At 42.5% G+C, this 23,442-nt stretch overlaps 1 protein-coding gene across 1 annotated transcript in view; it reads left to right on the forward strand.

Moving 5' to 3' along the window:
• Window positions 1-23,442, forward strand: part of DGKG (diacylglycerol kinase gamma) — a 188,457-nt gene that overhangs the window by 105,300 nt on the left and 59,715 nt on the right. The window lies entirely within an intron of this gene.

A 23,442-nucleotide genomic window follows, 5' to 3' on the forward strand; every position in this document is an offset into this window, starting at 1 on the left:
TTGAACCTAAGATCTTAGATATATTTTTCTGGAGAGAATCTCCATAACTAACAGAATTTCTTAGAAGGACCTAAAACCTCCAAATGGTGAAAAATCACAGTTCTAAGGCTTCTTTGATTCATAAGGGGCGTCAAATATGACTCAGCTGTTAGGATTTCAGGAAATTTTTCCCCCAGTGGTCTCTTTGTATAGGTTGCTGCCAAGAAAGGTGGTGGGTTGCATGAAATTGTTTCCCTAATGAAATAGCTTTGTTAATGGAGCAAGAACCAGACCCAAGGAGGTAGCAATACGGGCCATGTGTGATGGTGCTATTTTTGATCCCTTCTACTACCTAGTCTTTGAATTGCTAGGTTCATAGTCTAGCAAAGAAGAAAAAACATTCCTCAAATATTTTTATAAAACTATTTTAACATACAAAAATGTTACAGGAAATCATAGAGTATATAGCACATTTTAACAGTTATATCCCAAGCATCATTCACAAGTGGATCATTTTTGAGTGTAGAAACAGTGTTACAAGGGACCCAAAGAATTATTGTCCACTTTTGAACTCCTACAAGATGCCAGGGTTTTTTTTTTAATATATTAAACTATTTAAATCTCAAAACAATTATATAAGGTAAATATTATCATTTTCATGTTACAGATACAGAAATTGAGGCTGGGAAAAACTAAGTTACCTAGCTGAGATCACAGGTTTTTTTTTTTTTTTAAGCAGTGAGATTAATTTGATTTCTGACTTATCTTAGTTGAAGACCTTTTGCTGCACCTGCTGTGACCCCCAGATTTCCTTTAGCAAATACCTACTATGTACCAGGTGCTCTGATAGGTACTTTTTTGGGGGGAACTTGAGTTCCAATTCAAGAATACTTAACTACAGAGCTAAATCTCCAACATTTTTTATTTTTTATTTTGAAACAGGGTCTCCCTAAGTTGCTTAGGGCCTCACTAAATTGCTAAGGCCAGCTTTGCACTCCTGAATTACCGGGATTACAGGTGTGAACCACCACACCCAGCTCTAGTAGGTACTTTATACACAATCCCACTCAGTGCTCATAACTTGCAGGTAAGTGTTATTGTCCCTTTTTTAGAGAGGAAGAAACTGAGGCTAAAGAGGGTGGATTTCTCATGGGCTCATCCAACTATATGAATCGCCTCAATGAGAAAATGCTTACTGAGTGCAGAAGGAGGAGACCATCATATCTTGTGTGTAATGAGTCTTCTCCCTATCTCAATGTGCACAGTAGGGAGCAGGCATGGCTACATGATTTTGTGTGACCCAGAACAAAATTGAAATGTGCCTTCCCTTGTTCTATTAAGAATTTAAAGTTGGTGAGCCTTCCAAAGTGTGAGGCGTAGATCTCACACTGATGAGTGAGATGAGGGAAAGGAAATAAGAGAAAGAAGGCACATTTTCCAGGTCTTGACGAGGGGAGAGTTTACAATAGAGGCAAAATAATGGAGGAAAGAGAGTATTTTAACTAGGGGATAAGGAGAGGGATTATCCATCCTTCAAAGGGACAGCAGTCAGTACTAGCAGGACTTCCATGAAGAATGCTATCCAGTCCTTTATGAAGTTTCCAGATTAAGTCTCTGTGAAGGGTTTTGTACATATGAAATCTATAGCTAAAAACTATCTAACTCCAGTGTCCCTGGCAGTGAGAATCCAGAAAGAGAAGTCTAACTAGGGAGGTTTTTTTATTGTTGGTCAGAAACTCAGAGCACTTGAGGAATGTGTTATTCAAACCTGCTGAGTGTCATCCACTTGAATATGTCCTTCAGCAGTTGAGACTGAAGCAAGATATTTCCTGTCGGGCCTTTCAAAGGGACCGCAGCCGTGCTTCATTCCTTACCCAAGGCTGACCACCTTTCCCAAAAGCCCTCGAGTAATTAACAGGCTCTGGAGTGTTGGCTTTCTTGGAGCCAGGCCCATGGAGTAGCTGACGAGGGGTTCCCCAGCAGCCCTAATGTAGCTTGAGTCCTTAATAGGTTGCAAATACAACTTGCAAAGAACTAAGCACTTCGTAGATATTTATAGAAGGAGGCAGCAGGGTATAGCCGAAGCTGGCATCCAAACCTGGCTCTGCAACTTGCTAGCTGTGTGACCTTGGGCAAGTTAATCCTTTTAATCCTTTGCTTCCTCCCTTGAAAATCTTGCAAGGTTGTTGTAAGATGTAGGAAGTTCATGGCACACAATAGGTTCTCAATAAATATTTCTTGTTGAATATCATTGACTGGCAAACAGAGGAAAGCATTGCTGAAATTGCCATAAAGCATTAACAATCAGATACTCTTTTGATGGAGTGGCAGGTGGAATTCAGTTCTCATTCTCATAGGATCTTTGGTCTATAGGCAGAGTCCTTTAAAAGAAAAGTTTGAGAACAACTAAAAGTTTGAGGACACCCCAGCAAGGATGCATTGAATCTGACTTAATCCCTCTCTTAGAGGATGGGAAAATGGGACCAATTATCTATCCAGTGTTGACTTAGGTTTTCCAGGATGGGTGCTGTGGAGAAAATTCCTCCTCCTGGCTCCATGTGGGTTCAAGAAGCAGAGGTTTGGGGTCTGAACATCATAGATTCTAAGTCCAGAATCTAAAGACGGAATCAAAGTGGGGAGTCCAAGACCCCAGCTGAAATGGTACCAGAAGAAGCAGAGTAGGGATGAGAGAGGGAGAGTTGCAGGGCAGATGCCATGTGGTTTACCAGCTGGGTCCATGGAATGCCCAGCTGGTGGCTAGGCAGGTGGCCTGAAGAAGTCAGGTGCTGGAAGATGTGACTATTCTCCCCATCACTGATGCTCACCCCTCTCACCAACCCCCAACCTTAGCTGAACTCAGAGATGTTCAGTGAGAGGAGCAACAGAAGCTAGCAAAGCTCTAGGCACATAGTTCTAAAAATAAAAGTGCCTCCTCTCTTGAATACCATGGTATGCTCTGCAGTCCCAGCATGCAGTGTATCCCCATATTCGTAAGGTAGTCTTCTTTTATCTAAAAATAAAACCATCTTAAGTTATTTTTTTCCAGAAGCACTATGAAATAGCCCAATATCACAGCCCAGATGTTTGGTTTTCCCAAAGCAAAGGATTAAAAATCGTCACTACTGGAGTCTGCATTCTGTGCCCTAACTTGGGCTTTAGCCTTTCTCATCCAGCAGCGCTCAGCACCCCAAAATAGACTTACCCTAGGTACCCAGTACTCCAAACTGTCTGCATCTATTTCCCCTAATAGGTCAAATTCTTTTTTTTTTTAATAGTCAGGATTCTGAAAAGCCCCCAACATAAATGATTGTGGCGTTTTCTGTTTCCTTCCCCTGTAGGCATTCATTCATCAAGGAAATGTTTGGTGCTGTGTGCTCAAGTATCTTTGGCTCTTGACATCAGTCCTGACAGAGCAACTTACTTCATTATTTGACCATTCAGATGCTAACCTACAAAAATGCTTTAGCCCCCTCCCAACCCCACCTCTACTTGGAAGAGGCACGGAAACTAAAATGAATGAAATATGGGTTCATGTTTTTTCTCCAGGCTCTCATCATTATGCAACTGCAGAAGCCCATGCTTTTTTGGCTGGATTATTTGTTTACAATCAGCCCTCAATGATTTGCAGAAATGCAGGAGCAGCCACATGGATCGTCTAAAGCTGTGGATGATCAAAGATTTTAGGAGGCTGCTATTAATATTTGTGCAGTTCTCTCCATCCTGACATTCACAGTATTTTAAATAATATGATGAAATCAATATTAACTCTTAGCATTGCCTTCCTTTTCCTGCCTGGCTTCCCAGTCAGCATGGAACAGGCAAGAAAACCTCTCAGAACATGCACAGGGGCAGCCTATGGGACCTTGGGGCTCTCTCCAAAGTTGCCATTTGAACAAATCAATTCCTTATGGCAGCTTAACAGGCCTTTTCTCCTAGTCCCTGCCAGGCTAGAATAAGAAAGGTATTATTCATGTCAACAAAGAGCAAAATCAGTTGGTGATAATGTCAGAAGGAACTTGAAAGCAAGCTGTTTTTCAAGACTTTTGGCCAAGTAATCCAAAAGTTATCAGTATTTCTCGATTGATTGTTTTTTAGAAGCATTTTCATCAAAGAGCTCAAGGTATAGCATGTAATCAAGTTCAGAAGGTGAGGGTTAGCATGATAACCTCATGAAAGAAAGTCAGAGTACACAAAGTAGAAGCAAGGTGGGAACTGCCGGGGTCCTTAGAGGTGTTGATGGTCTGGATGCTTTCCAGAAGGGAGAGGTCAAGAAGGTACGGGAACTTTAAACCATGATTTATAGGAAAGACTGACTCTGAGGTTGTTTCACCCAAAAAAGAGGTTTAGGGAAAAGTGATTATTGGCCTCAAATATTTAAGAGGGTTTTCTCATAAGGGAGGAATTGGGTTATTTGGCATGATAAATCATAAGGAAAGTGACTGGAAAGACCAATCTGAGCCCCAAACTAGGACATCACTTCTACCAGTTAGAGCCATCCTCAAGTATAGTGGGTCATTAGGTACAACGGTGGGTTTTCACATTTTCTGTGCAAGCAAGGTGCTAGATAAACGTTTTGGACTCCAATGGAGCTAAAGGCCCAAGAGAATAGGTTCTGTTATCAGACAGCCTGGATTCAAGTCCTGCAGTTGTCACCACTTTTGTGTGACCTTGACCAAATTGCTCTTCCTAAACTTCAATCTTCTGACCTTGAGAATTGGACTATGTCTCCATATGTGTTTTGTGTGGTTGCTATCTCCAATTACCACTAACTTTGTAGCTTAAAACAATACTACTTTATCATATGGCCGTTCTGGGGATCAGAAGTCTCAACTAAGTGACACTGGGCCAAACCCCCCCACCCCCCGAAATAAACCCTGTCCACATTAAAAAATAGTTTCTTACAGCACTTTCATTGCACTGTTTCATTTACTTGAGCTCACACTGTATACATGGGTTCAAAACACGATTAACACAGCATTGCTTATAAATTTTGAAAGGAAGTGATAGAAAGCAGCTGATTGGAGTGAATTTATCTGCAGCAGAAGTTTTATTAGACTTCTCCAATTAAAAACTCCCAATGCACTTGTTCAGTCAATGTGAGAGTTTTACAGCTATTATTCAACTCCCTTTGCATTGGAAATAACTATTTGATATGTTCTGCAGTTCTACTTTTGTAGAGGGTAAATAAAAAAGAGAATAAGATCTTAAATAAAAAAGATCTTATTCTCTTTGCACTGTTTCAGGATCTGTGCATAATTTTACAGTATCTCAGGAAGGCCAGTTTCTATGTTATTTTACTTTAGCAAGAGTTGCCTTCAGAACTTTGCAATGGTGTAGATTTAAACACAAGTGAATAAGAGTGTATTTATTAAAGTATTTAGAATTCAGTCCTACTGCATCCCATACTAACAATAGTAGTTATCATTTGCTGAGAACCTTCAAGAATCTCATGTATCTTATTTTTAGTTGGCACAACTTTCCAAGTAAAAGGTCAATATTAAGGATCCATTTTACAGATGAGAAAACTGAGACTCAGAGAGAGACTATGCAAGTTGTTCCAAACCCCATGAGTTAATAGAGGAGCTGCTGTTCAAATCTAGGTCTGTCTGACTCCACAGCCTCCATTTATCCCATCACATTTTCCTGCCTCTCTTTGGGCCCAGTTTGATGCCTCATGACCAAAGAAGCACCCAAGAAAGAGACTAGAGAATAATCTGAATCAATGAAAGGACCTACATAAAAACCATAAATAAACCCAAATCACTTTTCCTGGGGAAAAATAGAGAATGTATTGGGAACAGACCTCAAGCGGAGGATTCATGGTAGTAAATGGCAGACTCACTTCCTTACTCTTCATCTCAGCTCAGAAAACAATGTGGAGGGGCAGGGGTTGGGAATGTGCTTGTGCTTTAGAGGTGAGGTATTGTTTGGGTTGGGAACAGGAATCTTCTAGCCTGGAGACATATTAAAAGCTGAAATGAATTCCTGAGAGAAATTGTAGAATCCTTTCACGGGTTTCCCAAAGCAGAACATTTCATTCATCTGGGGTCACAAACTTTATCTTCTTTGAGCCCAGGGGTGTGCTTGTTACACCACTAGGCCCCCTCCCAGCCGGAGCTCTCCACCCACCACTCTTCAGCAGGTCTCCTGTGAGACCTCTTTCCTCCTATGCTCCTCAGCTGCCCAGTGGTCCCCAAGACCACATGCCCACATGCCAACCTTGGGATTAGTCACTTCTAATCAATCATGTCACCTCCCTGGGTAGGCCCACCCCATGTGGAGCTGCCTGGTAGTCACCCTGAGATGTGATTCATATCATGTTGCTGCTACACATAATCTGCCATCGCAACTGTGTCCATTTTATATAATTTAAGCTCCCTTGTATTTGCGTAAAATCCTCCTCAGATGCCAATCCCACCTTCTCCTTGACTTGCATCGATTCTCTCACCTTCCCTCACACCTGCCCTTGTGTTTTTAATTCTTCTGTCTAGTGTGACAGCCCCAATTTTGATTTAAATATTATCTATTACTTGTTTCAAGATGCTGCCCCCAAATTCCTCCCTCACTGACCAACCCTGGCCCTGGCCTTCATGTTTGCATTCAACTTTCTCTCAGAATTCATCTTCAAGGTTTTTGACACTTTTCCCCACTTTGATTTTTCTTCTTGGTTTGTTATAATCTGTTTATAATCTGCTAGCTTTTCAGCACGTTCATAAGCTTTCACTCAGAAAGAGTCTGACCCTGTTTGGGACCCACTAAACTAAAACTATAAGGGTGGGACTGAGCATCTTTCTTCATTTAGCCACAATGCATTGAGCATGATTTTGTTTTAGCTTCCTGCTAGGGCTGAGAGGAAAGGTGGACTGCCATAACCGCTTCTTTCCGGCAGTGGATGGGTCTTGCTGGGATGATGAACACGTTCAGAAGCTATAACAACTGTATCAGTATCTGAGGGCTGCTGTAACAAATAGATCACTTAATAACAGGGAATTTATTCTCTCACAGTTCTGGAAGTTGTAAGTCTGAGAGCAAGGTGTCAGCAAGGTCTGTTCCTTCCCTAGGATCCAAGAGAGAATGCATTCCATGTCTGTCCCCTTGCTTCTACTAGCTGCTAGCAATCCTTGGCATTCCTTGGCTTATAGATGCATCACTGCATCTCTGTGTCCTTCATCACAGGACGTTCCCCCAATGTGTCTCTCTATTTCCAAGTAAGGTCATCATTCACAGGTATGGGGAGTTAGGGTTTCAGCATATCTTTTTTTCACAGGGATACAATTCAACTCACAACATCAGCCCTCCCGGAATCTCTGGGGGAGGAGGAATATAATATAATATGGTGATCTTTGTTTCAAAGGGGGGACATGAACAATGAGGGTATTGTGTTGCTGAAGCACCTAACTGTGAAAGTGAGATTAGACTTCAAAAAGAAGGTAACTTTTGAGTGAGAGCTTGGGAGATAGAAATGGAACTTCACTGAGGGTAGAAGGAACCAGAGGCAAGCTAGGAGGAGGGAGGCAGCCTAGACAAAGGACATAACGTGTGGAAGGTCCCTGGCAGGAGAGGAAAGGTAAGAGATTCCAAGTGAGGAGGAAAGGCAGGTGGGAGAAAGGTGGGATGAAGCTCCTGTGGCAAGATGGTGGTGGTCTTTGGAGGAGTTCCCACTTTATCCTAAACATAGGCACGGGAACAGTGCAGACACACGTGTCATCCAGTGTCTTTTGAACGGATCAATGAAAAAATGACTTCCTGTCAAAATTGGCAGAGCAAAGATTCCAGAGCTTCTCCTAGAAACATCTTTAAATACTGAGCCTTGCTGCAGTCTTACTACAGTGCAGGACGTTAGGCTAGACCCAGGAAATAGAGAAAAAGAGAAGAAGAGGTAACTCCTGGGGTAGCATGTCAGGAGAGAGCTGGGGGAAGCCAGCTCTGCTGACCTCCAGGAGCTGGGTAAACTATGGCAGCCAACCACAGAGCTTTCTTACAAACCCTGAGCTTTAAAGCAAACTGTCGGGTTGTGGAAGTAGAAATTCATATGGGAGGGGGAGGATTCCAAAGTTTCTCTCTTCCTTTGCACCACAATTCAGATTCCTTCATGTGGAAGTCAATTCAGGTGGCTGTGAAAATTAGTTTAACATGTCTTTTTTGTTTGTTTCTTGCTTACTTGCTTGTTTTTAGTTACAAAAAGAATGTCAAAGTTCATTAACCTTCTATTGGACTTTATTAATTAGAACTTTGGAAAATTGTTACCCTTTTGTTTATGAGTATTTTATGATATAACATAGTCCATCTTTATATTTAGAGCTGATGTGATTAGCATCACATCTCATTCTGACATGTTTCCTTTAAAATGTTCATAATTGTCCACATTTTATTAAGAAGAAATTAAAAATCAAGGTGAAGGGATAGTAGATGTTCTCCAGAGTGAGTTAAGGGATTAATTTTAATTCTTCATTTAAATCAACATTTCCTACGGAAATTTTTAATGCACTTACTTACTATTTGACCAAAGGACATTTTGAAAGCAGCCTTTCACTAAAATTACCAGGAAACTCAGTAACTCTATTTAGCAAAATTAAAAATAAATAAATAAATAAATAAGAAACCCAGGAAAAAATCACTTCATAACTCTGTTATGTCAGGCCCCGTGAAATGTAGACATGATTCCCAAGGCTCATTGCATCCAGCGTCTGAAGAGCTGAGTTTCAGCCCTTTTTCTTGTTTACTGTGTGCCTTTGGGAAGTTACTCATTTCTCTGATTCTTAATGTTCTGCTGTGTAAAATGGAAATCACAACTATCTCACATGATGTTTACTAGATTAGAGTAGATAAATACATGGATTGGAAATGTTGAGGGGGTTGGTTACAATGCTGTTGATTGCCATAGGAATTTGTAAGGAGGACATGCAGCAAGGTATATATGAATCCATTGAAAATCTCTAATCCAAATACATGGTGTTGTGGCTTTTATCTGTAATAACTTATAGAATCTTAGCTTTAGACAGGACTTGAGATTTCAATCGGCATAAGTTTGCTCTCTATAGATACCCCTGTTGAGGGTCATCAGATTTCTACTTTGAAGACTGTAGAAGTGTTTAAATTTTGGAGTTGCAGGAAAGGGGGTCTTACCACTTCATATTTTACTAAGAAGGCATTTTCCCAATCTTTGAATGCTCTTCAACGAAAGAAAGACTCTCCTTAGTCCAAGAATGTACTCTATGCCCTCAAATTACTAAAGTGTCAGGGACTTTTGTAATCACTGAATATTCGTGTTATTTGAACCTACACTTAAATTGAAATTCCTCGTTGTCTAGTAGAAGACGTCTTCTCTTCTATCGAATGGAGAGTCCCTTTAATCTTGGAAGTGGGCCCTTTTGGAGAGCATTCCAAAGTGCCAATCAAGACAAGTACTCTACCTTGCCTTTGAACTCAATGAGCTGAAAGTGTGTCAGTAAACTCCAGCTTTGGGTTACTTATAGAGTAAGAGGTGGCGGGAAGATCCTGGATAAATTAAAATCTCACCCCGTTTATCTTGGCTTTTGTTGGAGCTGTCAACACAGAGCGTTCCAATGAGTCAGGTTCTCTCTTTCCTCTTCTGTATCACTTTCTCCCTGAACTGGGGTGGGGAGAGGGACAAGCTACTCATAATCAGGGTTTCTGTGGATACGCACAGGGTTGGGATGAAGATAACGTAACAGGACGCCCTCCAAACTGAGCTGATGGCCTGGTTCAGATTTTATATATTGCCTTTTCCTCCACCTAACTGATCATAAGAATATGGGTAGGCAGGAGTGGAGGATGAGATAGTCAACAATAGGCCAGTGGGGTAGAAAAGAAAGATTTGAAGAACTAGAGAACCTGCTTTTCCAGTAATTAAAAGTCAAGTTTATTACTCAAGTGTTTCATGATTGTGGAATAGTCAGTTACTTACCAGATTGTGCCCTAACTTACAAACACAGACCAACAGAAAATATTTTCTCCCAGAAGAGGTAGAGATGGATATTTTGCTTCTGTGCATTTGGGCTTAAACACCAGCAGCTTCAACTCTCATCCATCTGCAGCCAGTCAGCCCTTGAAATCAGACACACATTAGGACCCAAGTGCCAGATAGGAAGGAAGGGTCCAATTGGGAAGGATAGAGAGCCCAGCGCCCCGCACACCCACACATGCCACATCCCCAGCCCGGGAGGAGACATTTTTGAGTCAGCTTCCAAGAAAATTTCCAGGAGGAAAAGGAAAAAAAAAAAAAAAAATATATATATATATATATATAAAAATGAGGGGTCATAAATCCAAATGCCAATAGAAGCCTGGAAGTTAATGTAAATGAGAGAGTGGATGGATATGAGACTTTGGGTACAGTGGGGGATCCTGCAAACTGGAGAACATGAGAGAGTGCTTAAAGGAATCAGCCAGTTCCAATCAACTGTAGTCAGGTTGAAAAGGAACCCAGTATTAATGGACTGATTTCCTAAGAGAATCTGGACTCCAAGTGTTTATGTACAATATTCCAATTGAAAAAAAAAAAAAATCACTGTGTAAGCCAAATCAGCACATCCCTGGGCCCATAACGTGCTTGGACTTCCAAGTTGCCATGTTGATTCCAGGAATTAAAAAACATAAGGACGAAGTGGGGACCAATTATTTATTTTTCTTGCTTGACTTTGGTCACAAATTATTGATGTTGTAGATATAAACTAATCCTCTACCAAAAATTGAAAATGAATGGGCTTTAGGAAAATTTAAGAGGTCAGTGTATTTGCATCAGTAAAGGGTTCCTAGATGTCATAAAAGAGATGATTCAAAAAGAAAAGGAACTCAGAAGGTCAGAGAGAACGTAAATCAGAGTCTGATTTAAGAAATAGATAGAACATGGAAAAAAAGAGCAAATGCCAAATCTCCGTTTGGGGGGGGGGAGGGGCGGAGAATGAAGCAAATGTATGAGGCTCTGCCCAAAGAGGGTAGATTTGGACCTTCTGGAAAAGGAGAAGAGAATAGTTAACACACTCATTATGAGAGTCAACTCATGATGAGCCTGTGGAGGTAGTTACCTAAATTGTCTTCTTCCAGCACGTGTTATAGTAAGTCGCATTGTTGATGTGCATTCCCTAGGATGGCAAGAGAAAATTAACAGGAATATGATGGAGGTGGGTAATCATTAAATACACCTGGGAAAGCCTAAATTAAATTTATTTCTATTCTGTACAATGTTATAGAGACTTTAATATAGATCCTAACCTACTGAAATCATTTAAAAGCAGAATAAAGAATTTTAGAAGAAATAGGCACCAGTGGGGAAATGCAGAGCTGTTCTGTAGCTAATCTGAGAACAACTGTTCTTCTGGACCATGGATTTTGATGCTGGAATGAGAGGCCCTTGGCAAGGAATCGGGAGCTTGTCACATAAACCAAGAGGAATATTTTGGGCCAGAGACTTGAAGACCAAACAGGAGAGCTTTAAAATGAGATTTAAGGGGGATAAAGTAGAGAATGTTCAAATGAAACTCTACAATCACAGCCCACGGAGGGGCAGCAGGTGTAGGCTAGAAATAAGGGGTATGGCAGAGGTGGTGCCAAGCAGTTCTCCTGAGGAACATCGGGGCCACACCTACAGCTGGAGCACGTTTGCCAAGGGCACAGAAAGAGGGGACAAACTGAATGAGTCACGTTCTTAGGGGAGACAGCTGGACCTTAGAGACGGCAGGTAATGATAGGGTGGGGTGGAGCACACATCCACAGAGCAGGGATAGGTACTGACGGAGGATGACAGGTTCACATAAATCACAGTGACTGAAATGGGTGTTAAGAACGCACACACAAGTGTAAGAACTCACACACGTCAGAGTGGAAGCAAAGCACAGAGCATATGGCTGAGATTTGCAAAAGGACAAAATCAAAAAGATTTTGCTGGCAGTATATACTACAGTTTCTCAGGCAGAGCAAGGCTCTGGCTGATGCTTTTCTATTTAAGATTTTTAGAACTGGCACAGGAGGGAGGTGAGATAGGGAAGGGAGTCGGTATTTATTTATCCAGGCATCTGCCCCATCTAATGAATTTTTTACTTGCCTTGCTAGTGGTTTCATGACTTGAGAGGTAAGGGAAACTGAAGAAAGGACTTTCTCTGGACTTCATCTGACTAGGAGGCATCAAGCTGGTCGATGGTGTGGAAGGCACAGGAAGCTTAGGGGGAGGTCACCAGACCGTGCTGGAGTTTTGTGATAGCAAAAGAAAGAAACATGATACCTAGCTAAGTATGTGCCCTCTACTATCCTTCCTGTTCCCTCTGTTTCTCACTTTCCCTCTGGCATCTCCAGCCCTATCCTAGCAATATCCCAGCCCAGACTTCAGGGTCACCACCAGGGACCTCAAGTGGTGAAAAGCAAAGATCACCAATCCAAATTAAGCAGGAAAGATATGCTGCTTGTATTTCAAGGAACAGAGAATTCACGGCCACGAAGCCAATTTCATATAAGGAATTCTATTTTGGCTTTATGCGAGTGTATATCATGTATGATATATATGCACTCAATATTCCCAATAACCCCAGCAAGGAAGGTGATATTATCCCAAATGAACCATGAAGAAACTAAGAGACAGAGACTAAATGACTTACCCAAGCCCATAGAGGAAGTAAATGACTGAACTACAGCTTGAACCCAGGCCTTTCTGTCTTCTAACCAGAGCTCCTTTAGCTCCTCCAACTTGCCTCCAAAACTAGACATTGTACTTCAGGTACTGAAGGGGTTAACTGGCTTTTGTGGGCAAGTGTGGGAACCCAACCTCAACATAATATTGTTTCTATGGGGAAATGTGCTCAGAGTGACAAACAACTGGCTTAACCAAGGAACTTTTGTAACCTGACCTATCATAAGTTGGGCACTGCCTCATGTTCAGAAAGGCTGGTTGTGGGAGAGAGGGGATCAGGCACATTCAGCCTCCGTCCCCTGACTCCATGATATCATTCCCCATCTAGCTGCGCATCTGTCTCTGTCACATCTACAAATAGCCCTAGCAGTACCTCCTGCAGAAGGTAGCTGTCAGGATCAGACAGGGGGACCCTCGGGTGTGTAAGGCAGCTAGCGTAATTCAGGCATGCAGTCAACACGTGAGACTGGGGTCAGAGATTCATCCCGACAGCTGAGGGCCAGGTTGAGTTGGAGAAAAAGAGATGCAGAGAGCCAAGGCAGAGCTCTGTAGGCCCTGCTTGGGGTCCACCTGGCAATCTCAGCAGGGTGAAGTATGGACCTGATTCCTGACTTTGCCTCTGCCCCCGGCAGGCAGTTCCCCTTTATAGCCTTGGTTGGCCAGGGCACAGAAAGCAGCCTTCCTCTTCGAGAGGCTCAGTTCTAGCAAAAAGCCTTTGGGGCTTATGTTCCAATAAGTTGTCCTTTCTCAGGCCTTTGGGGCTTATGTTCCAATAAGTTGTCCTCACCTACCTGTGTCTTAACTGTGCCCATACACCTTCAGGTCCTGGACTGAGCAATACTGCAGACATTCCTCTCTGCCCTCCCCCTCCCCTTCCAGGCAGGGATTTCTTTTTGTCCCAGTATTTGACTTTTCTCACTGATAAATGTTCCAGCCAAACTGGCCTAAAGGGGATTTTCTTTCCATGAATAACTGAATAACTCTTAAAAAGGAGGAGGGATTACCAAGAAAGAGCCAAACTCTGAATTTTTTGTCTTTTTTCCTTTTGGATGAGGGAAGGGAGCTACTTTTTCCTGGCAAGGACAGATACTCACTAGGAAAACACCCTAGAGACTCAGACTCTCCAGAGATTCTTTTCTCTCCTGACAAGGTGTTGCCCACCTTGCCTGCCTCCCAGAGGTCTCTCCCAAGACCCCCAAAGTGGTGGCATTTATACCATTATGGCAATTCTCTGGTCAGGCTGCAGGGTCTGTGTCCACAGAGAAGCAGTGTCTGTGAGCATGTTGGGTAATCTCAGATCATGAGTCTCGGCGAACCTTCCCATGTGACTCTGCATGTGCCCACACATGCACACACATGTCTTCATGTGCTGCATTGGGGGAGGATCCAATTTCAGACTTTGGCAGTCTTCATCATGCTTGGAGTCCTGCTCTTAGGAGGAGGTATTGTCGGGTGCCAGACAGAATTCAGGAGAGCCTATCAAAGGAGCCTGTGTGGGTAAATGTGTCCATACTCCACAGAAACAAACTTGCATGGAAAAGAGAGTCACGGCTCTGAGGTCATACATTCTTTGATGCCTGGACTTACCCTGAAAGATGGGAGAAAATGCTGTAGACAAGAGGCTTGTAGGTTTGGCCCTTTGTTTACTTTGGGCCAAGTGTAGTTAGAGTTGAAAGACCAATTGGGAGGCCAAGACAACAGACTCTCTGATGAGTGTCATAGAATTCCAAGCAATCAGAGAGCCTCCAACCCTGAATTGGGATCTGTGGCCATGTATGGAATCTGGGTAGTAAATGTGAGCAAACCCAGCCCACAGCTTTGAGTCACGATCTTTTGAGACTTGGGTTGATTGTCCCGTTTCTGCCAGATGTCTCTAGGGCATAGTAATGGAAGCTGGGCATGGAGGAGGTTGAAGGGGCAAAGGATTAGGACTGGAAGTCAGGAGCTGGCATTTTTTTTTCCAGCTCTCTACCTCCCAGCTGCACCATCAAGGAGTGATCTCAGTTCCTAACAGTTACCATGAGGATGCCGTGACTTACAAGAGAACCACCATCCAGTCCTGATGGAGAGTAGTTTTGTACTATCAAGTATTTCTGTTCATAGCCCACACTCCCCATATTGGAGGCCATATTGAATAAGATTTTTGTCACTCATAAAACTGTTTTTAGTATAGTAGTTTTCCCATTAAAAAAAATTTTTTTTAGTTGTTGATAGATCTTTATTTTATTTATTTATACACAGGGCTGAGAATCGAACACAGTGCCTCACACATGCCAGGCAAGTGTGCTACCACTGAGCCCCAGCCCCAGCCCCACTAGTTTTTCCATTTTTATTATTCAAAATCTATTTACTATTCAATCAGTATCTCTGGCTACCAAGCAATGTAAATGATTTAATCATATAAAAAAGGAATTTAACCCATTAGTTAGCCTATGTCACCTTTATTAAGTAATAATAATTATTATTATTGTTATTTAATGACAAAGTTATTTCTATTCTATGTGAAGACATGTTGACAACAACTCACAGATTTTATTTATATTTTAAAAGACTCCTTGGAACCTGTGATCCCTTGGCTGGGAATCCCTGAATCCCAAGAGCATTTAAAATGCAAACAATCTGTCATCTGTGATTTTACAGGTAATTTTTCACATATGCAAATGACTTAAGAAGTGTCTTCATAGGTTAAGAGGATTTCATACCTAAACAATAAATTACATCCTGAGCAAGTTTCTCCCTCCAGTATCAGCCTTTTTTCCCCCTCTTAGGCCCTTTCTTGAGCTTTCCCGCTTTCTTGCTCCCTGTGTTTCTGCCCACTCCCTCCTGATCTCTGGTCATCATTCATCACCCTAGATTTTCTCGAGTGCCATGAACACCCGTCTTGTCTCAAGTATGGAACAAAGCCAGAGAATACCTTGCTCCTTGAAGCTGAAAAACACTGAGCCAACACAAATCTGTTGGCAGGAGCAGCAGGCACAAGAGTCCGATTCAGAGTACAAGAACAGCTATTTATAAAGCCTCCTTCCTGATTGCTGGGTTTTCACTTTCCCTTGAACCAAAGGGGCCACTGCTGCGCCTTGGGAAAGATTATTCTATCCGCAGCTCCAGCTCCGTGCCTGAGGGTCACCAGGGGCTCATAATGATGAACAGTGAGGACAGAGGATAGCATGCAGGGTGGATTAGAGGTGGTGATAAGCCCTCTGATGGCCCCAGGGCAGCTGAGTGTGCGGGTGATACAGATGGCCTCTGCAGCACCTGTGAGGTGACAGTCACAGGCCCCTTCCTGGCCTTAGAGTCCACCTGCCTTGTTTTGATTTGTTTTAATTCTTGATGTAAACTTGGGTTAAAACAATTACTAGGGCTGGGGATGTGGCTCAAGCGGTAGCGCGCTCGCCTGGCATGCGTGCGGCCCGGGTTCGATCCTCAGCACCACATACCAACAAAGATGTTGTGTCCGCCAAGAACTAAAAAATAAATATTAAAAAAATTCTCTCTTTCTCTCCTCTCTCTCCTCTTTCACTCTCTCTAAAAAAAAAAAAAAAAAAAAAAAAAAAACCAATTACTAAACTTCCAAAGTCATTGGGGATTCAAATAACATAGGATCTGGCAGGTAAAATGCTCTCAATATTATCACTAACATTTATCATTCAGTTATATATAATTCAACTGTAGTTGCAGTTGCCCTTTTGGTGTTTCTGCGATGCCTGCTTAATATGCTGGATTAGGATTTACCTTAAAAATCTGATCCTAGTTTAGTTTCTTCAGTGATAGTAGCAATAACACCACCAATAACCCAGCAAACCCAAAAGGATATTATGTGAGGTCATTTGTTTTGCTTTTTCATTGATCTGAACTTATGAAAATTTATAATGTTCTCTTAAAAATTTGAATTAGTTTCCAGCACTAATATTCAAGAGATTTTACATTAAAAAATACACATTTCTGATTCTCTTTTAAAAATGACAGCTCTGGTCATTCTTGTGCCACAGGGTAACCACTGTGCAGCCCCTGGGTCCTCCCACCCTGTCCTGTATGGTGTTACCTTAGACTGCTCAATGAGCTTGGAGAAACCTTAGAAATCAGAAAAGTTAATGAAACTGAGGCCTGGAAATCACAAGTGACTCTAGTAGTGTTGCATGATGGTGTGTATGAGAACAGAGGCTGGCAGGCAGCCTCCTGCCTGCCAGTCCAGCATAGCCTCTACCACCTGGTTTTGCCCCTTACACACACCACCATCCCATGGGCAGCATGTGTCCCTGCAGGTCTCTCAACCTGACACTGACTGACATCGAGGGCCCAACTAACTATTTGAGTCATGAGCTACTCAGGGAACCTGATTATCAAAGCCCAAACCACAAAAAGGAACACCTTCACTTCAAGGGATTCTATTTCTAGAAATAACTATAGTGTTCTCTGTGTAAACTTCTGAGCCCAAAGAAATGTTTTCATGTTTTGACTTCTGACAACTTCAAAAGTCCATTGCCTTTAAAACTTCCTTGATTCTCAGAAAAGGACCACTAGGAGCTCGTGTTGGTGGGGAGAGCTAAATGCATTGCCTCTGCTGGTACAGATGCCCAGCAGCTAGCTTGATTTCACTTACGGGCACCCTTGAAACCAGGCTATTCATAGCTGTCATGATGATGACTGATTCCAGCCTGAAATGGCTGACAAACATAAAAGAACATTTTTAATTAGTCTCATTTTTTTCCCCTCATCTGTCAAATGAAAAGATTCAACTAACTAGTGTGCAATTGATGTTATTTTCTTATAAACCATGGGGAAATTAAGACAACCAAGGAACAGAGTCAATCTATGGTGTCACTACTGTTATTTCTCATCCCTCTACATGGCTGAGAGCCCCTTCGAGCCCAGAAGAGGATCTTCTGCCTCAAGAATGAGTTCACCTGGGTAGACTGGAGCCTGACTGGGCACCTAGCAGTCTTGTGGATCTGGGAATCAACCTCAGGACAACTGGTTCAGGATTAGTCACCTCCAGCTGAAAGGTGATTATGAGAGGGAAAGAAAGAGTGGCCAAAGTAAACTCAGGAAGACAGATGCAGAGGACGCGTTCCAGCAGCCATTAAAAACAGTGTTAGTTTTATTTTCTTCAGAAAATATTGGCCACCTGGGATAGACCCCCACACTGCTCCTGCCCTTGTCCCTGTGGCCTAGGGGAATGAGTCCTCCAGAGACTGGGACTCCTAGCAACAAGGGAGGAGCGTCATGGGGCACTTCCCGGGCCTTCCATACCGCTTTGGAGCTTTGCAACCTTCACAACTTAGATGTGTGGAAAATAGTATCCCTACTTTGTAGAAGAAGAAATGAAGAGTCAAAGAACTCAAATAATTTACCCAGTCAGGAAGTGACAAAGTCAGGCCTAAACTCTGGCCTTGCAGCTTCTAAACGCCAGGTTCTCATTCAATGCAAGATGAAATAGAAGCCCAAGGCCACGTTCAGGAGCAGTCTTCAATGAGGGCAGGAAAGTGGCTGGGGAATCATCTTCAAAAAAGACAGAACATCTGGGGCTCAGGCTGTCTGGCTGGCAGGCAGGCAGGAGCTGTGTCTCCTGCCTCGAACTGTAGGATATCCCCTGCCTCCAGGCTCTTACCAGAGGCCTTGGAAAGGTGATGGTGTCAGTGCCATGCTGCTGATGGGAGAGGAAAAGGAGGAAAGGAAGACGAGGCAGAGGAGGATCCAATATTGAATTTATCGGTAGCAAGAGTATCTACCTCCCAGGGTTCTTCTGAGAAATAAATGGGGTAAGACATGAAAATTTTTTAACAAAGTACAAAAACCAAAGGGCCCAATGGCAGGCATGGTGGCCCATGCCTATAATTTCAGTGGCTCAAGAGACTGAGGCAGAAGGATGGAGATTTCAAAGCCAGCCTCAGCAACTTAGCAAGGCCCTAATAAACTCAGGGAGACCCTATCGCTAAATAAAATATTTTAAAAAGGCTGGGGATGTGACTCAGTGATTAAGTAATCCCCAGTTTAAAAAAAAAAAAAAGCTGGGGCTGAGTTGTGGCTCAGTGGTAGAAGACTTGACTAGCATGTGTGAGGCACTGGGTTTGAGCCTCAGAACCACATGAAAATAAAGATATTGTGTCCATCTACAACTAAAAATCTTTAAAAAAAAATGTCATGAGACTAGAATGCATTCACTTTTAACCAAAAAGTGTCTGTGTTAAAAGGGGACAAATAGAGACAAGCCTGGTGGTGCACATCTGTAGTCCCAGGTACTTAGGAGGTTGAGGCAGGAGAATCACAAGTTCAGGGCCAGCCTGGACCACTTAGCAAAACTTGTCTGGAAAACAAAGAAAATTCCAAATAGAAGCTCTTAGATTTTGAACACATAGTCTCCTATGGGTCAGTGGTCAAATGTTAGAGTCTTGGTGTAGCTGTTTAAAGCATGTAAGTTCTGTGAAGCCAGAAATCCTGCCTGTTTTACTCGTCACTTACCTCTGGGTCTTACACAGACCCAGAATTATTATCAATAAATGCTCAGTGGTTGGATGGATGGACAAACAGATGAATGGATGGGTGGGTGGGTGAGTGGATGGATGGATGGATGGATGGATGGATGGGCCAAAGCCAAAACAATTCCATCCTTCACTTACAAAGACAACCACCCCTGGAGAATTGATCTCCAGTGCCTCTCTGTCAGGAAACGGTACCTGTCATCTATCATGCTATTTGAGACAATACTTTAGGTGTCACTTTGACTAACCTTTTCTCACTCACTTTTCACAATTAACCAGCTCTGTCAATTCTACCTCCAAAATTTTAGCTTATGAATCTCCCCCAACACCTTTTACCTTTATACAGGCCCTTCCCAATTCTCTCCTGGATTCCTATTTCACATTCAAACTATTCTCCAAGTCTCCAGTCTCTGTTTCACTCCTTCCAGTCCATTCTCCATAGCTGCACAGAATAATCTTTAAAAAATACAATTATGCCAGACACATTAATGTATGCCTATAATCCCAGCAACTTGGGAAGCTGAGAGAGGAGGACTGCAAATTCAAGGCCAGCCTGGGCAACATCAAGAGACCCTGTCTCAAAATAAAAAATAAAAAAAATTAGAAGGGCTTGGGATGTAACTCAGTGGTAAAGTGCCCCTAAGTTCAATCCTCAATACTAAAAAATATAAAAACCACAAATCTGATCAAGTCACTACTACTTCCACCACCCCCATTTTGACCTAATGTTGGTCCATGACTCCCTGTGGACTTTAAGATCAAACCCAGACACCTAAGAGCAGCATCTCTGTCTTCACAATCTTGCCCCAGTCTGCCTCTCCAACCAAACCTGGCCAAGCCCCACCTTGAGTTCTAATTCATTGCCTGGTGCTATGGTTTAAATGTGGTTTGTCCCCACAAAACTCATGTTGAGCCTTGGTTCCCCATGTTAATGATGTTGAGAGGCAGGGGTGGGGTGGCCTTTAAGAGGTATTTGGATTATAAGGGATTCATCTTCATGAAAAAATTAATGTAGTTCCCTTGAGAGTGGGTTGTTGTAAGGCACATTCAGCTTCCTTAATTTGTTCTTTCTTTTTCCTTGATTTATTCTTGCTTCCTCTCAAACACGTGTTCCTTCCACACACACCCACTTCCCCTTTTTGCTTTCCCACCATGATTGTTGCAGAAGCCAAGCCAGCACCATGCTCTTGGAACTATGAGCTAAATAAACCTTTCTTTACAAGTTACCCAGTGTCAGGTATTTTAATAGTAATGGAAAACAAACACCTGGGCTTCTTCCTCTTCCTGGAATGCTTGTCCTGCGCCTTCTCTGCTTTTCTTGCACATCCTACTGACCTCTACCTGGCATCCCCCATAGGATGCTTGCTGCAACTTCCCCTGACCCGTCTAAGATTTGGTCTATGCACTGGGGTATATCCTTCCCCTGATATACCCCAGTGCATTGTACTGAGTGCATCACAAAATGGTCTGCTTCCTTATCTGTCCTTTCAGATGCCTGTTTTGTGGAATGCTGCATTTGTTCTGGATAACATCTAGTATACCCTTTTCTGGTCCCTGGCTCAATGAATGTTTGTTGAATTATAAATATTTTGTCTCACATCAAACATGCACTTTCTCAGAAGCATATTTGCAGTCACATCATATCTTTGGCTAATCATGTGACTAGTCAAGATAATGAACCAAGAATTTGAGTGTGGTCTATGACTCTGGAAAAAATTCTATTAAATTAGTCACGAGGGGAACATATATTTTAGCCAAAAGTCAAGACACTTGATCTAACAAATATAATTACATGTTTTTCTTGCTTAGAAAATTATGACTATATTATAATCTATAGCTACACAATAAGATCTATCATTTTTGCTCTATTGTTATACAAATATGTCAACTCAAAAGAACTGAACTAATACTAGCTAATAGTAAGTAGCTAACGTTCTTGGTAAGCAACAAGTATTATGTGCGGCACTTTGCTATTATTTAATCTTCTCAACTATCCTTTGAAGCAGATCTTATCTCCATTTCACAGATGAGAAAACTGAGGTTTAAAGAGATCAATCAACTTTCCAGAGGTAGCACAGTGGATGAGTAGTGCAGTTGATCCCCTCTGTCTTTCTGCAATACTGACCTACCCATGACTTCTTCACTTTATTAGATCATCAGGAGAACCATGCGTGGGCAAAAAATTAAAAAAAAAAAATAGCTGTGTCTTCCAGAAACTTTTATTAAAACTCTAAATCTCCTGGCAATAACTTTCAAAAGCCATGATTCAGACCAGCAGTGGTACTTGAAAATGGAATCACAGTGCAAGTCTCCTGGCCACAAAGATGCTCTTGCTGCCGGAGAGGGATGCTTGGTGTTATGATGATCTGTGTTGTTCCCGTTACTTGGTCTCTTCCACCATTGACTGTTAAGGCAACTGACTCTTGTTCTCTCCTCCCTGAGAAGTCCACTCCTTTAGGCCTAATGAGTTCTGTTCTTGTCCATGGTGTTCATGCACTGGGATCTACAGCAATGTTTCTCAAAGTCCTGTCCACAGACCATACACATAACGATCACCAGGACACTCATAAAAATGCATATTCTTGGGCTCCACCCCACAACACCACAGATAGTCCCCACAGATTGGAGCCCTGGAAGCAGAGTTTTAATCACATTCCCTAGGAGATTTGTATGCATACTAACATTTGAGGATTATGGATGGAGTCTCCATATCCTTATAACCAGCAGCGTTATAAAATGATCAGATGCTCCAACCCTGAACTACCAAATCGGAATCTGCATTTTCACACATTTCTGTTCGGAGAACCCCTAATCCAGAATAATACTTGCCATGTTTTTTAACAACAGAGCATGCTTAAAAATGGAAAATATTTATTCCTGACATTGAGAATACAGATGAGAATGTTTTCTGGGGCTCAGCCTGCCCCAGTCCCTACCTGCCACCCTGGAGGCAGAGGAGAGCCGAATATCAGGCACACACATCATGGCATGGTAGATGAGAAGCACTGGTCTAAATTACTCCCAGTACTTCCAACTTTTTAATGAGGCCTAATTCCCTACACCTTACTTACTCTTATTTCCTTCTTCATTTATCAGGTATTTTTATGCACACTAATGGTCAAAAAGTCTACTTCCCAGCTGGGTGTGGTGGTACACACCCCTAATCACAGTGGCTCAGGAGGCTGAGGCAAGAGGATTGCAAGTTTAAGGCCAGCCTCAGCAACTTAGCAAGGTCCTAAGTTTTTTGTGTTTTGTTTTGGTGCTGGGAATTGAACTCAGGGCCTTGTGCATGCAAGCCAAGAACTCTACCAACTGAGCTATATCCCTAGCCCAAGGTCCTAAGCATCTTAGTGAGACCGTGTCTCAAAAAAATAAGGACTGGGGATGTGGATCAGTGGTAAAGCAGCCCTGGGTTCCATCCCTGGTACAAAAAAAAAAGAAAAGAAAAGAAAAAGAAAAAAGCGCTAATTCCGAACCAGTAAGATCTTAGAAATCTTCATACAAATGGAAGAATACAGTCTCACCTCCAAGTTCTGGGTAGACTGTTGAAGAAATGCAGAGAAAATGTCTGTCATTTTGATGAGTCATCTGCTATGGCCAAAGGAAAACCTGAAAGAAATAAGAGCCTTCCTCCCTCTGGAGAATGCTCCTTCCCTTGGTCCACAAATCTGAGGACAGAGGATTAGCAACTTTCAAGGTGGCTTCCTCTCTCCTGAGTGCCAGGAGGAATGTGATTTTGTTTAATCCTTCCTTAGCAAAATCTGTCAGCTTGTAAACTGGACAGGTGTCCCTTCTCTTAGCCAGACCCTGATAATGGGGTGACAATTGGGGTGGAAGGAATGGAATACCTTCAGAAACACTTCCTGGTGAGACCATCTGATCAAAACCACCAAGTGTCAGGCACACCATCTGACTTTGCAAAGCCCCAGCTACATGGGGACCCCATTGATTGCTCTTCTCTCTCTCTCTCTCTCTCTCTCTCTCTCTCTCCCTCTCTCCCTCTCTCCCTCTCTCTCCCTCCCTCCCTCCCTTCCTCCCTGCCTTACCCCTAAAGAAAATGTCGAAAATTTTTAAAGCTTAAAATGGTGAACTCCTACTTTGAAGCAAATTCAACATCTACCTCTAAATGAATGGTCACCATGGTCTAAGCAAATAAAATTGGGGGCGGGGGTGGCTACTGCTACCAAACAACTCTTCTGCAAACCTATTGCTTCTCTCTGCTTCCCCCAAACAGAGAACAGACAAAGCAGCACGTATGTTGGCTATGTAAGTGTGGATCTATCCTTCCTCTGTCCTGATTGCACACCCTAAGTCTCAAAAGGCTTCCCTTTGTACCCTACC

The sequence above is a fragment of the Spermophilus citellus genome (genome assembly GCF_964194105.1).
Source record: "Spermophilus citellus genome assembly, chromosome: 7".
Taxonomy (NCBI): Eukaryota; Metazoa; Chordata; class Mammalia; order Rodentia; family Sciuridae; genus Spermophilus; species Spermophilus citellus.